The 16002-nt window shown below is 45.3% G+C and overlaps 1 protein-coding gene across 1 annotated transcript in view; it reads left to right on the forward strand.

Annotated features, from left to right (window-relative positions):
• Positions 1-16002, forward strand: part of Egfr (epidermal growth factor receptor) — a 168674-nt gene that overhangs the window by 90928 nt on the left and 61744 nt on the right. The window lies entirely within an intron of this gene.

Consider the following 16002-nt stretch of genomic DNA (forward strand, 5'->3'; position numbering starts at 1 on the left):
ATGATTTATGTCTAACAAATATTTGTTGGCCCCTTATTACATCTAAGAATTTATGTTTATCAAAAACTGGTATTTGAGCTATTTCATCTTTTAAAAATAGATTTGGCAATCAATTCACAGGATAGAGAAGTGACTCATAGTGTAAAACACAAGGGTTTCCCAGAAGCCCTCTTGAGACACAGGGGCTATTGGAGCATCAGGCACGTGTTTCCATTCAGGGTTCTCTAAGCACTCATGTTGCTGCTCTGAGGGTCCAGGCCCTCATCTGCATAGACTTTGCCCAGGACATCCCTACTTCCCATGGTCCCTTCTCTTTCCCATCTGCTTTCACTCCTATAACCACCTGCCAGGGCTCTCTGTTAAGTAGTTTGGCTGCTTTGCCCTTGAATTTCATAACTGGGATGGGAGACTTGGATCTGTTACCTATGGAATCCTCCAGGAATCATAGGTGTCGTTAGGACTTTTCCTTTTCAGGTAGATCCAGATCATGTGTAGGAAGAAGCACACCAACAGCCACACTTCCTAACTGTCTTCAGGTGGAAACAAAAATAGTCCTAAGTGTTAGTTTCTCATGTACTCAATTGGCAAGGGGGGGTCCATGCTTACTCCAACAGCCCTGTCTATCTGTGACCTGGGAAGAGACTTCAGTTATGCTGAAGGAAACAGAATTCTCCTAGGAAAAGACATGCATTCTCTGATTTATCTGACTCTGAGCTCTGATGGGATCCAGGCTGCCCTGCCTTGTTTGTATCTGTTCTGTAGCAGGCCACTGAGATCCTGATGCCCTCAACCCACTCCTGTCAGGTCTCTGGGAATTAAAAGAAAATGCACAAACAAACAGAAAACCCTCACCTTCTGCAGGTCATTTAGTGGGTGGCTGCAAAGTACTGTTAGCCAAATCACTACGTCTGGTGTCTTAGGACCTTACCATGCGCATACTCTGCTGGGACCCAATCTGAAAACAACATATAAGCTGCCAGCTAGCTGTGCAGTCTGATGATTACTACAACCCAATGCTCAGATTGGGAAAAGAGGCTACCATTAAAACCCCAGCATGCTTTGTGCTCCCTTAGATGCAGAGTAACCCCTTGCCTCATGTTCACGGAAGTCTGTTATATAAATGGAAACAACTGTCAGTGCATTCTCCTTTGCTTCTGGTTTCTTTCTTGCATGACATGGAAAGGCTTCCCTTAGGTTTCGGTGTAGTCACGTTGCTTCCGTGCTCACAGTGGACAGCTCCCCTACAAAAGTTCCATGCTGTGTTTAGCCATCCTGCTGATGTGGCAATTGGTACCCCCTTTGAGTGGCTGTGAGTCTATGTGCACCGTCACATGTGCTCTGGGTACAGTTTCCTGTTTATTTATGCTGGGTCCTAAGGAGGGAATGCTGGATCACAGGGCAACTTTCGAAGTTTTGGTAGATGCCACCAAAAATTTTTCTGAAGCTGACATGACAAATCGCATTCCGTGAGAGGTGTTTGGTAGTTTCCTTCTACCTGCTGACGTCTGACTTCTTTATTTACTATACTGATGAGTGCCTTCCCTGAGATTCTAATAGCTGAAGCTCTCCATCTTACACTGTACTTTATGCCTTCCTCCTGCAGGTTATTCTTTATTTTTAAAACACACAGCCTTATTTATCCCCAAAAGCTTATACCTTCTAGAAAAGTGGGAGTGGGGTGTCTGTGTAGCCACACACTGCATATAGTCAGTCCAGAATAGGAAGATATGAAATAATTTTTACTTCTTCCTCTTCCTAGATGTAGGCACTTCTATAGCTTTACCGGGGCTGTTCATTACATCAGCACGCAATGCTTAAAGAGAGTTTGGAAATCTCCTAGCCCCATGTACCCTTCACTAGAAGCTAGTTCTTCAGAGAATCCCACAGGCAGCCTGCTGTTCAGGAAGAATTAGAACTCACAATCCTCTGTCTAGTTCTAGCTTTGCACAGCATTTCTTGCCTTTAATAACGAACCATCAATCCACTTGTAAGTGATAGCAAAAATAATCATTTCGGACCTACTGCCGTCACTGTAAAAGGATGAGAACATTTTTCAGGCTGTTCCCAATAATGTCTAAAATATCCCAGATAAGTAAAAATGACCTAGCTGTTTATCCTCCTTGAAGGGGAATTTGTGTATCCTTTCGTTGATCTGATTTATCAGCTGGGGTGGGACTGTTGGTAAAAGATCCCTTGCTGTCTTTTGGGATAATGAATGTTTGCTGAGTGAACTTGTGGAAGGATAAGGATGACATATGTAGTGCCCAGTGAAAGATGCAACACCATCCCGAAAGAAGTAGGCCCATTGCCTCTGGTAAAACTCCTACTATGTAGCTCCCATTCTCAGTAGCCACCTCATAGTTTAGCTGATCAACAAAAACAAAGCAAACAAGATAATGTGTCAAAAATGAGTGAGTGACTCCTGGTCTTGGCTGTTATCACTGACACTAGCAAAGCACCAGGCACCAAGAAGAGACTGATGAAGATGACAGAAGAACTCTCCAGGGAGAGAGAGAGAGGCCCTGACCTGTTCCACTGACCTCTGTAAAATAAGGCAGAGGCAGTCCCCAAAAGGCTTGTTTCTGAAAGCGCGCTGTGTGTGCACGGGATTCACATGCTCACTGTAGATAGACACTTCACAGGAAACACTTATCAGAATGGAGGGAATGTTGTATGAGGTTTGTAGGTGTGTCTGTAGATGGTGCCTGTGAGGGGCACGCACCAGGCTTCAGGAAGCCTTCTTAAGAAGGGCTTGAAGGTTTCCAAATTTTTCAGGCTAGAGTCTATAGATAGAGAACATTTGGATTTAGTGTAATGGGAACCTTGATTCTGATGCCAGGAAGACTGAGGTTACTTTGAGAGATTGTCTGTGTAGAATTGGGCCTTGAACATGGAGAACGGAGAGATTGCGCAAGACTGGCTTCTATCAGTTGGCCAGCTGTGCTCGCAAATTCCATGTAGTCAGAGCTTCTTGCAGCGGCTTCATGATTATACGTTTTGCCTCAGAATGGATAGTTTTAAAGTTTCTAGCCCAAGTGAAGGTTGGGATGTGTCCTTTTTCTTTCCATAAAACTCTTAATAGGCAATCGTTCTTTCAGGCTTGAAGCTACAAAATTAGAGAAAGGCAGACTAAGTAGATAATTCGAGAAAAGACCAGTAGGAAAAGCAGGGAACCCATCTCGGACAGTGTACACTCCTAGCCATGGGGTATTATCAAGTGAGCATACCCTAGCACCTACCCTGCCTCAGGCATCTAAGGAGGTTCTGCCAGGTGCTAGCTAAGTGGATTCTATTCTGATCTTCAGAAAGCAGCCACTCACCATCACAGGACAGACCAGTCAATCTCCGGGGCCTCAGGATAGGCTTAAGTCAGCTGTCCTCGGGAAAGCCCCCAGGCCAGGTGAAGACAGATGGTCCGCAGGCATAGCTAGGAATGGCAGGTTAAAACATGGCCAGCTGCTTGAAAGGTCACCCCAAATCTTCCAGGAAATGTTTTTCACAGCATCAAGTAAGGGCACAATGGGTTTACCTTACTTAAAAGAGTCAGGAAAGGAGAGATTAGCTGAAAGGGATAATTTTTAAAACTGCTTTTTTTTTTTTTTTTTTTTTTTTTTTTTTTTTTTTTTTTACATGCCCTTTCTTTTTCCTTCTAACCTTAAGAAGAAAAGAATCTGTATCAATACCGGAGTCTGAGACTCCTGCTTCACCCTGCTCATAGCTAGCATGGTCAGGGGGAGGTGGTATCAATAAGATCTGAATTCTACATCAAATCTGATAAAAGTATGGAGTCTTTAGTTTTTGTCTTCTGTTTTTGGCACTGCAGATGGAATCCTGGGTCTCATACATGCTGGGCACGCACTGCCACGTAGTGCCAGCCCCAAACTCATGCTCCGTTAACAATTAGTGCCCTGTTGAAATGGTTTCCTAGTGACTTCCTGAGGACCTTCCTCCCTGCCCAGTATGTGTGACGGTAAAAAAAAGCAGCATCCCTTTTCTGTGAGATGTGACAAAGTGAGATTGGAGAACTTGGTCCTGAAGACGCATACTCCCAGCAACTGCTCCCTATCAGGAAACCAGAATTATGAGGTAAATGCAGAAATTGCTGGGAAGGAATCTTGTCTTACTCAGTGTCTGGATTTGCTCGACATTTTTGTTCCACCCACTCCACTGAGGCCTTGAGAAAGTGTCCAGGAACTTAACCATCTTGAGTCTCTGGAACTAAACCCTTATCTTACCTTGCCCCTTGGTTAGTCTCATGTGACTCTCTACTTTTATCTGCTTTGGCCATGGGTCCCTGTCTGTCCCAGCTCTCCATCTTCTTGATCTTTCTTTGCCAGTGTCTCTGGCCAACAGCGCCCTCCTATTTGAGGACATGACTCAGTTGCCAAAGGCACGAAGCCACTCTTGTTCACTTCTCCAGCCCCTAGTGTTTCAACATCGTCTAGAGTGCTTCAGAAAACTACGGAAACTCAGGGCCCCTCCAAAATGTACATTTTAACAAAATCCTCAGTAACCTGCAGGCTTATTTAGAGCTTAACAGCCCTTACCCTTGCAATGTGGGACCCAAGGCCAGACACCTAGGTTGGCCTCATTTTTTTTCTGTGGCGTTTTTCTGACCACTGACAAGCTGACTTTGTGCAATGCCTGGCAGCACCCACAACAGAATGTTCTTCCAGCCACAGAGGACACCGTGGTACTCTCCCTGACACCCCATGTTTGTCTGTCGATGTATAGATGACCCTAAATGCCTACTTGTAACCAGGCTCTACTTTCTCATATTCCATATGAATAACAGCTTACCGCATGGATGCTGAACAACATTATTAATGACAATAAAATTACTCTCTTGCTCTTGAGTTGACAACTAATTACTTCCATTGTTTTGTTCAAAGGTTATTTACTTTTGTAGAGGGAAAAAATGTATCACAATGAGGGTGTTTATATGCTGATGACCCATTTGCAAAGTCATCCATCCACAAGTCTTCCCCTTTAATGTTAAAAGAGAGGCCCTGCAGTATTAACCTGCAGTATTTCAGGTCTTGGTTCTTGAACTATCAACTCCTTGAAGGGAAAGACTCTTCAGACCACCAGCAATGAGTATAAAGGCTGGCGTGGATGGGGAACTTGTTAACATTGTAGCAATGATGAACTCATTAAATGTCCTTGGGATGTGCTTGATAAATCTTAAAACATTCACAGAAAAGACTGTTCCTTCAGTTGCCTCTTATTACTACTACAATTACTGCTACTATATTTAATTTTCACTGGCCATGATACCCACATGTGATGGGAGTTTGGAGTTGTCTAGTGAACTGCCAAGTTTATTCCCTGGTGGAGACAAATAATTGAATGTCAGGTGTGGTTCTCCTCTTCCCTGGGAGGCAGATGGCCACCAGCCCATGGAGGCAAGAGGAGCAGAAGGCTCTAAGCACGATGGAGATCAAACACTCTGGGAAGCACATCAGGAGCAATTTCAACTTTACTCAGGGAGAACAAAAGCTATATAGGCCTTAGGGAGCGGCTGGGGCGCCTACCAGGATAGGTTGACACCAGGCACATTTAGAGTGCTTATTTTTCATTTGGCAACACGCTCCTATCATATGAACAGGAACACAGACCTAATTATCCTACAGGCACAGAGAGGGGAGAGGTAGCAGAGAGCTGTGTCAAGGGACAAATATCAAATGTGATTAAGGGCATCTATGTCTAAAGACACTCTCCAGATGGAGTCAGGCAGAGAGCCAGAGAGCCTGCTGGGGAGAGGGAGTCTTAAACCTAATGCCCAGCTCAGAATGGCTATCCGGACCAGGACTTCAACCTCAGGAACAGCAGGATCCTTCCAACAGCCAGGAAAAGACAGAAGACCAATCCACTGAAAAAGGCAGAGTGACAGTTTATGCCTTAGGGATGGAAAGACCTAAGGCAGGAAAATCTCTAAAAGGATGTTGGCGTGGGTATTTTATAGGGAGCCTGGTCCTCCGCTTCCCTTTGAGTCTTGTTTAGATACACTATCATCAGCATCTGTCTTCTTGCTAGTGCTTCTTACAGTGCCCTCTGAGAACAGGAACTCATCATCTCAGGAACTCCTGCTTTTGCTTTTCTTGTCTATCTATGTCCCGTGAACTTCCACTCACTACAGACTTAAAAAGCACTGTTAAAAGTGCTTGTAATGTCTGAGGGAGGAGGCCAGACCTGACCCAAAATCGGTGCCACCCTGATCCTTGGTCAGAGAAGCTTCTTCTTCTTCTTCTTCTTCTTCTTCTTCTTCTTCTTCTTCTTCTTCTTCTTCTTCTTCTTCTTCTTCTTCCTCTTCTTCCTCTTCTTCTTCTTCTTCTCCTCCTCCTTCTTCTTCTTTGCCATAGGCAGTGAGTGGTTAATGTAGAGTCAAAGTACTGAGAACAAATGCCTATGAGTTCCCAGCACTGAATGGGACATCTACATCAGCTTATCTCACCTTCCAAGGCTCAAAGAGCATCTTAGGAGGGAGGGCAAAAGCAAGGTAAGAGCCAGAGGATAAGAAGAAATGCTGTGAATTGCTGCTGTCTTCTCCATATGACGTGGCTCTGGTACTCAGGAGCTCGCAGTAGCTGTGGTTACCTCCACAAGACCTGCATAAGACCGAGCCTGTCAGATGTTTATAATGGTAGGGGAGGGGCCCAAGAAACCCTGCCCCCAGCTGAGATGCTATTGGCAGCTGGTAGCTTCTGGGGGAAGGAGAATCACTCACGCACACATGGGCAACACTAATTGGGCTCAGTGGACTGTTGGGGGTGCATGAAACGTGAAATTGGGAGAGGGATATGTTGACTGGTTTCCCAGGGAAAGTGGGTCAGGGAAGTGAGGGGTCCATATGATCAAAATGGAGGAAGGAAATTTTTAATTAATTAAATTAATTTACACCCTAACTGTAGCCCCTTCCATCCTCTCCTCTCAGTCCCACCTTACCTTCCCTCTTTCCCCTATGCCCCTCCCATACCCATCAGAAAAGGGGAGCCTCCTTCCCACCAACCCACCCCAGCACATCAAGCCACGTCAGGACTGAGCACATCCTCTTCCACTGTGGCCTGGCAAGGCAGCCCCACCAGGAGGAAGTGATCGAAAAGCAATAAACAGAGTCCTGTCAGAGACAGTCTCCACTCCCACTCCCCTAACTCGGGGACCCACATGATGACCAAGCTGCCATTTAGTACATCTGTGTAAGGGGTCTAGATCCAGTCCATGCATGGTCCTTGGTCGGTGCTTTAGTCTCTGAAAGCCCTTCTGGGCCCTAGTTAGTTGGCTCTGTTGGTCTTCTTATAGAGTTCCTGTTGTCTCTAGGTCCTTCTATTCCCCCCCCCCCACTTTTCCACAAGACTCCCAACTTTCCACCCAATGTTTAGCTGTGAGTCTCAACATGTTTTTGAAAGTAAATAAACTTTTTGTTGTTGTTGTAAAGAAAAAGAGTTGGTGAGCATGAGCCTGGCAGCTTTAGAGATAGAAACTTACTAGGCAACATGTTTTCTGTTCGAGTAAGCTGCCTGTTTGTTGCAAGCTAGAAATTTGCTGGACTGTTTTATAGGACAGAAGCAAAGAGATAAGTGACTCTTCTTGTGAGAGCCTGGAATATTCCATGAACTAAATCCAAGTGTTACAACACAGGGAAACATCTCAGATGGTTCAGGGTAATGAAATCTTTAACGTAAAAAAAGAAGTTTGCCTTGTCCTGGAAATTCTCTATCAGCCAAACCTCTGAAAACTCAGATGTTGACGGCCATGAATAAAATTGAAGGTGAAACTCTGAATGCAAAGAGAAAGCAAACCATTCCTCAGACTCAGGATGGCGCTCCCCCCCACACACACACCCGCCCCCGTGTCCCCACGGCATTCCCACTTCCATTGCTGTGTCTGTGCCTTCAGAGGCCATGGGAGAGAAGCAAAGAGGACTTTCCTGCTCTTCAGACAGATGGCACATGTTGTCTCCCTTACTAGATGCCTGTTTGGCATTGGAAATGTCTCAGACATCTTCACCTTGCATTGGTGGGAGGGACTAAGAGGCTGTGTTCCATCTTTGATCTCATAACCAGGAAGCTACGTATCATCTTTCTGCCTGCCTGCCCTCCTCTCCATCCCTCTCCCAACCAGGGCCAGCCGTTCCTTCCTTCCGCTCCACCGGATTACTATTAAACATGCAGCATGCCACAGCAGAATTAGTCTGTTTTGTATTACGAAGCTTTCCTCGGTCACTTCAGCCAAGCTGAAGTTAATATTAGAACTTCCGAGAGCACAAAAGCATAGAAGCTTCAGCTTTCACCAGCCATTAGTTCAATAGCACAAATGTATTTAGCATCTGTGTCGTCGTGGCGACTAGGTCTGGGGGGAAAGAAAAAACGGACTTAGGGGAGGCTTTGTGATGGGAGACAACTCAGAAAAAAGCAACCCTTTCCCTTAGAGCAGCAGTTCTCAACCATCGCGTCCTCAGGCTGCGACCCTTTTAATACAGTCCCTCGTGTTGTGGTGACCCTTGACCATAAAATTATTTTCATTGCTACTTCACAACTATAATTTTTCCTACTGTTATGAATCTTAATATAAATATATGATATGCACCTATGCAGCCCCCGAGAAAGGGCCTGTTAATCCCCACTCCCGGAAGGGTCGCCGCGACCCACAGGTTGAGAACTAATACTGGAGAGCCTTCTGAGTGCTAACTGTATGCAGAGGCGTTGGCTTTACACTAACTACATCTCCCAGCTCTCCCTTCTTCCCAGTTATCCAGCCTTACTGATGGCTCACCCCTCCTCAGCAGCCTTCCGGTGGGTAATGTGAGCTTTCATCTTACATCTCTGACCACCTCACTTCCTCTTTTCAAACCGAGGGCATTTCTGCCTCCTGGTTTCTGGGCCACACTCAGCCTATGCCTAGGATAGGCTATGGCTGCTGCAGGAAGCTGGGGGAAGGGGGGCAGGGGCAGAAGCAATCAAACACACACAAAAATGTTTGCTCCGATGTCAAATACAGAAGCCCCGCCCCTGCTGCAGAAGCCCCCCCCCCCCCCCCCCCTCCCCCCCCCCCCCCCCCCGCTAGTCAGTACCATCTCATTTCCCATGGGTCTCCCTCCTACCCCGCATTTCTAAGTTTTCTTTCCGTTTCCTCTTCTCTTAGCTCTGATCGCTGCCCAACACTGTTCGTTCTTCAGTTTAGCCCAAGCCCTCAAAATCCTCTGGAAAGCCTCTCCCAGACCCTAGCCAGAGGCAGAGCTCCTGTGAAGGTAGCAGCAGTCACCGGCGCTTCAAGCCCACGACCCATGAGTGCACTCTGATGGCATCTATGGCACTGTAAACAAGTTGCCGGTTTATGTTATTGTCCCTGCATTTTCTTCAGTTCTTACGTTCCATAAATGGCTTCCAATGTATGAGTTGATTAAGTGGGTCCATAGTATACAAGAGTATAACTTGTAATGTGAAATCTCATTAAAGCAGTCCACATGGTAGACTGTTTTCAAATGATGGCAAGGCTAATCTGTTATCAACAACACCTGATAAGGCTCGGTAGCAATCTCCTTCCGTCTTTGGATACAGGATTACTATAGAAGGGTGGTTCTCAACCTGTGGCTTGTGACCCTTTGGGGGGGGTTGAATGACCCTTTGACAGAGGACATATAACAGATACCCTGCATATCAGATATTTACATGATGATTGATAACAGTAGCAAAACTACAGTTATGAAGTTTATGGTTGAGGTCACCCCAACATGTGGAAGTGTATTAGAGGGTCACAGCATTAGGAAGGTTGCAAAGGCTGCTATGGAGGACATTGAAATAGACAAAAACATTCCATAAAACCTATGCACACTCAAAGGGCCTCAAATGAACACTAAATAATGAATAGCTTACAGAGACTAGACAAGTCTATTTCCACTGCATAATGGCATTCCCCAGAGAAAAGTATTACTTAGTTCCTAAGAGGACGCTTCTATAGCACTTTGGGGTTCTGGTCTCTTTTTAAAAAGCAAGGCAACATTTGATGAGTGGCTGAGTTCAGCTCCCTAATGTTGGTGATGTTCCCAAAGTTGCGATCCCAGATAATCTCCTGACATAGGGTTCTGTCTCCTTAAGAGGAGAGGAGCAGGAGAAGGCATCTAGTCTAAACCTCTGCCAACCAAACATCCATCAGCTTTGGCAGTGAGACTACCAACTCTCTATGTTTCTCCTTAATTCTATGTGCTTTTTCTACGGAAGAAAGCATGACCGAACTTTCCAAGGGAAGGCACCTATACCCTCACTTTTTATCCTCTCCTTCTGACCCTCACCCTGACCTCTACCCACATACCATCTGTAGCTTTTTAAATTATAAGCTCAAATTACTCTAAAACCCAACTGAGATTACAAAGAAATGCTTGTGTGGAAGCTGTCTTGGCTTTAAGGGGGAAAGTCATCTTTGAGTGGTTAATCAGCGGCAGAGAAGTAGTTCACTGCAAGGGACTTATGGCACCCTTGGGAGTCACCCCTTCCTCCACCAGCTCTCCCCCACTGCAAAGGCTTGACAGTGGGCCAGAGCAAACAACTTCAGGACGAATTGAGTCCTTCAATTCTCCAGTTTCTAGCTTCAGTCTCCAGGCAGTCAGCTTAATAAAGAAAAACAAAACTTGCCTTAGGGCTTAGAGCCCTAAGGGCCCTTAGGGCCTCCGAACGGCCACTGGAAACCACCCTCCTGCAATGGCCTTCCAGGAGCATGTCAGAGTGCAGGATCCCAGCACTAGTTTTATTAACATGTGCTGTCAGGTTTATAACCAGCGAAGCAAAGGCTAGGACAGAGACAAATGAAGTGGTTTCCTCTCTCCTGGGGTCAATCTTTGAGCTTCAGCTTGGTGTTCAGATATACCAAGCAGTAAGCTGCTTTTCGCTTGTAGTGGTTTTGCTCCAAGAACTGGGGGTCAGCCACTTTATTCCACACTCCACTCTTCCTCCTACTTAATTACCATAGTCTTGGGCATAGTCTAGAGAGAAGCTACGTTCACTGTGGAGCTTCCTGGAGACTGCCTTGTACCTCCCCTTCCTGTGTTTAAGAGCACCTGAGGTCACAGGCAACTGGCCTGTAGCTGTCCTTGAGGGAAAGGAAATTCAAATAGTTTCTCGCCAATAGATACTGATGGCCTCGTTCAAGGATATGTGAACATCTAAGAACATATGGTGAAGGCATTCACGAAGGCTATCTGTACATAAAACAGAAGCATAAAAGTTGAAGGCAGGATCATTTTAGAAGATACGAAATGTACGTTGTGACTCACCAGGGCAAGTGTGTCTATATGCATGCACACAATGGTTAATAATGAAGTGATAGTAGACTCTGAAGTTGATGATACAATAGTCACCGAAATTGATGCATTCTTCTGTCTACTGATTTTTACAGGCTCTTAGGATGTGACAGGAATCTAAAGCTCAAGCAAGGCACAGCAGTGAAAAATGCTTCCTGATATACGCTTTAGAACTGACTGCCAACCCTGCCCTCTTTCTTGTCAGTGCTGAGGATGAAAGTTAGGGCCTGGCATGCTTAGCAAGTGCTCTGCCAGCTGAGCTGGAGACCCAGTGTCACACTTAGCCAAGCTGGCCTTGAACTTATGACTCAGCCATCTGAACGGCTGGGGCTACATGGCCATGGCAACAGTTCCTATGACACATGTTATCTCCTCAGAGAAACAGGATATCCTGTGAAGTAACAGAATGTTTACCATGGGATGTAAGTCACTGCTCATGCCTTGACTTGATGGTCAAGTGGTCAAGTGCACAGAAGCCAGAAAGAACAACTAGACACAGGCCCTGCATAGGTCTCTGTACAGGGAAGCCACACATGTGGGGTTCCTGAGAGGGCTGGCAGGAGGGGACTCTGCAGGAAGGCACTGGGGTGACAAGAGTGGTGAGAACCATTGTGTGAAAATACCTGTGGGGCCAGAAGGTGGGCAGAGAGACATTTCTGTATTTGTGCTGGGCCAAGAGCAATTAAGATACAGCAGGTTTCAATCAATGTCAGGAATAGCTGTACCCTAGAGATGGCAGTACAAGAGAGACATATTCATTCCATTATGAGAAAGCAGGATTACTAGGTGTTCTTGGAATAGGGTGAAATCTAAGTCTACAGTGATGCCCAGCACAGACCTCATGCACACAGCACACAGCTATTTTTCCTACCTGGGTACCTGCTTTCAGTATCTCTTACAGTAGTTACTCTGTTAAGCTGATGATGAAATTTAAAGAAAGCTTAAGCCCAAGAAAGTCCCTTATAACATGCCCTTAGAAAAATCTATTCTTTCCGAGTCAGGTAGTGGTGGTACATGCCTTTAATCCCAGTACTTGGGAGGCAGAGGTATGCAGATCTTTGAGTTCGAGGCCAGCCTGGTGTACAAAGCCAAGTTCCAGGACAGCCAGCGCTACACAGAGAAACTCTGTCTCAAAAAAAAACCGAAGCAAACCAAATCAAACAAACATGAATTCTATCACTGTAACCAAGGTTATCTCTAGCCTAACAAGGGTGCCTAACTATTTCCTAATTGCTGATGACAACTGCAGCCGTATTCCGGAAGGTCTGGGGGATGGACAGAGACCACCCAACCTGGAAAATGGCACTTTATGTGACCCTTTCAGAGAATGCGTGCTGGGCCCTGTTCTAGAAACTCATCTATCATGCTATAGACTTTCTCCTGTAGACTCTGATGAGCACAGTAGAAAGCCAGATCTGGTCAGCATAAGCCTTCAGTGTTTGTCCAGACACTTGGGCCATTTACTAACAGATAGCAATGTCTAAGAGCGCATACTCTTAATCATTAGCCTTCCCCGTGGAAAGGTGACCACGGCCTAGAAGGAACTGACCAGCCAGCCCGTTGAGATGGCTTCCTGAGGCTAAGGGCAAACTGTTCAGTGACAGAGCTGGGCTTGGGCTTCTCCTGAGAGAATTTGGTACTTGCTGATGTTGTTGGAGTGGGCTTTTTTTCTAGGGAGTGAATCCTGAAAACAGGCTTTGGGCTTGCAATCTCTAAGAGGAAGGATCTCAGGCCTCCTCACCAGAAGAGCTGCCCTGTCCACAGCCCTCCTCCGTACCCGACTACAGCTTTTCACCCATTTAAGAACGAAACAAAGAGACACTTAGCTTAACAAGGAGTGAGTGAAAAGGTTGCTCATTTTCAAGGAGGAACTGAATAAAAAACATGTGCAAACATGGCATACAAATCCAAATCAATTTACTTTTGGTTGTGGGCCTAGTCTTTATATAATCGACTTATAAAACCACCACGAAGGGTCAGGAAAGGCCCTTTACTGAATGAAAAATAACAAGAGGAGAAAACATTCCAAGAGGCAAGTGGGGACTCCTTGTGAAAGAATTTTGCAAGGCTCCTAGTAGGCTTGGCTTCCTTACTGCCAAGTGCCTCCACACAGTCCCCTGGTAAGATCTCAGGCCCAGTTGCTGTCCTGCTGAGCCATGGTCACATGCCCGCTATTTGGGTGAGCAGTCAGCTATGGTCACATTAGCTTGCCTCCCTCGGTGGCAAGACCTCATAGCTCTTAGACAGGCCACACACCAGCAGTGTGAGCGGCAGGGCTCAGGAAGGTCAGCCTCCTCTGAGAGTGCTTGAACGGAAGGAAGCAATTCATGCTAGTGGGACCCGATCCAGATTTAATTCAGATGCAAGCCACAGTAGGATTTAGTAAGGAGTTTCCCATGAAACACGTGCTCTGCTCGGGACTCTCCCATCTCAACAAATCCTCCGAGAGTCATAGTAAAATTTTGTTCCTGTTTGTTAGATGAAGAGAAGACAGTCAGAGGGATTGGGAAGTTGCTTGAGTAAGGAGGAGCTAGGGGTTTTGGCCAGGCCTATCACTCTAAGTCTACTGACCACTGACAAGTGCTAGTAAAAGTCTGGTTAAAAAATCATTCTGTAGTCAGCTGGGTGATGGTGGTACACATCTTTAATCCCAGCACTCGAGAGGCAGAGGCAGACGGATCGCTGAGAGTTCGAGGCCAGCCTGGTCTACAAAGTGAGTCCAGGACAGCCAAGGCTACACAGAGAAACTCTGTCTCAAAAAACAAAAAACTAAAAATCACTCTGTAGTCAAACATCTAGGGGGTTAGTTTCTTCCCCTTCTTCACTCTCTTGTTGCTTTTTAAACATTTTTTTAAAACTATATAGACACATGGCCCTATCTATTTGAAGTAGTTCTGAGACCTGCTTTGTTTCTGTACCTTGAATGACAGCAAGCATACCACCCTGCTCACTGGTGAGATCAGGCCAGTAATTTGTTTAGAGTTTTTTTTCCCCCTTCCTTTTTAAAGCAATTATGGTACAAAGGACAGTCCCTGAAAGGGACTCAGCAGCATTATCTTTATCCACTTCTTTAGCTCCCAGTAACCCAGTGTCTAGTCCTTGAGGTAAAACACCACCACCACCAAAGCCACACCCACCTACCAGCCTCCTCCTGCTCGCTCAGTGATCTTATTCTGGTTGTCTTTTAGTTTTCATTTTATTTTCTGTGGTGAAGGCAACTCTGTACTTGTTTGTTAGACAGCTTTTCAAGTGCTCATTGTAGAACACCATAAAAGTGTATGTATTTACAGAGATGGCCTGATATACAACAGTGCATTAAAATCTGTTTTTTTTTTTTTAAGCATGAATGAAAATAGAAAAACATGTAAAGTATCCTGTGGCATGGACTGGACATACACAGCTCACTGAGCCCAGAATCTCTCTTCAGAAAATATTTGCCCAAAACTAATTTCTAATCCCATTTTCTGGATCAGAGTTATCTTATTTCCTGGCAAATTGAACATTTTGTCCAAGATTTTTCTTAATACTTTGTAATTCGTATAAATAACTACCATCCAGAAAAGGTAAGCTATATGCCCAAGTAAGAATGTGATCAATGATCCAGAGGAGAGCAATACAAAGACAAAACATACAAATAGAAGCCACCACCACCATCTTTTCAGGGTGGCAAATTGTGGCAGTGGGTATGGTGAAGTCATTGAATTCAACACTGACACTTACAGTCAACTTATTCCTTTAATCTGACCTTGTGTTTTCATTTGCTTACCAAGGGATGTTGGAATGCTCTTTTCCAGTAGCTGAAGCTTGGTGATTGAGCCTCTTTCTGCCTTCATTGCGTTCATTTAGCATGGTTCTGCATTATGGGATGCCCTACAACTCTCCACATTTCATGTCATTTCCTCAAGGGATTATTGGGTTCTTTGAGTCAATGTTTCTGATTCATCCTCGACAACTATCTTCGTGCTACTTCCTTAAGTATGTTGTAGGTCATTGAATGAAGTAAAGAATAAACAGAATAGACAGCCTGGAGCTGTAGTTACAGGCTTTGTAAAGCTCCCCATGTGAGTACTAGGAACCAAACTAGAGTCTTCTGGAAGAGCAGCAAGTGCTTTTGACCACTGAGCTCCCTGCTTACAATCTTATTACTACTCACAATTACCCCGTGCAGTTAGGTAAAGCTGGTCTCACGTTACCCAGTTAGTACACCTAGTGCAGTTAACTGGCTGAGACTATGGCAGTCTTGCTAATGGAAAGGTATTGGATGACGTCATTGGAAATATATTCTTCTCTCCCTCATAAAACCGGCCTTCCTGTAAGTCAATGAATGAAGAAATGAATGAACAGAAGAAAGAACAACCTCTCAAGCCTGTAGGGAAAACAACATGTCATAACGCTTGGTGGGCCATATATGGTATCCACATGAATTCTAGAGGAATAGTTCAATCTGCAAGCGAACATCCCAGTGTCGGAAACATTACTCAGCCACTGTCATCAAAGAGTGAGTAATCAGACCTGAGGAAGATATGAAAGAGAACCTATGTGAGTTGGGTGGGGACTGTGCCTGGAGTAAAGTGATCTTACAGACCTGTCTCCTTTGACTTCACTTTGCCTTGATGGAGTGACATGAAGGTGAATGCCTATTGAGGAAGAGACACCACACCCTGGTGGAAACACTCAACCCTCCTGACAGAAGCTCTTAAGGAAACAGC

This window comes from Acomys russatus, chromosome 22 (genome assembly GCF_903995435.1).
Source record: "Acomys russatus chromosome 22, mAcoRus1.1, whole genome shotgun sequence".
NCBI lineage: Eukaryota > Metazoa > Chordata > Mammalia > Rodentia > Muridae > Acomys > Acomys russatus.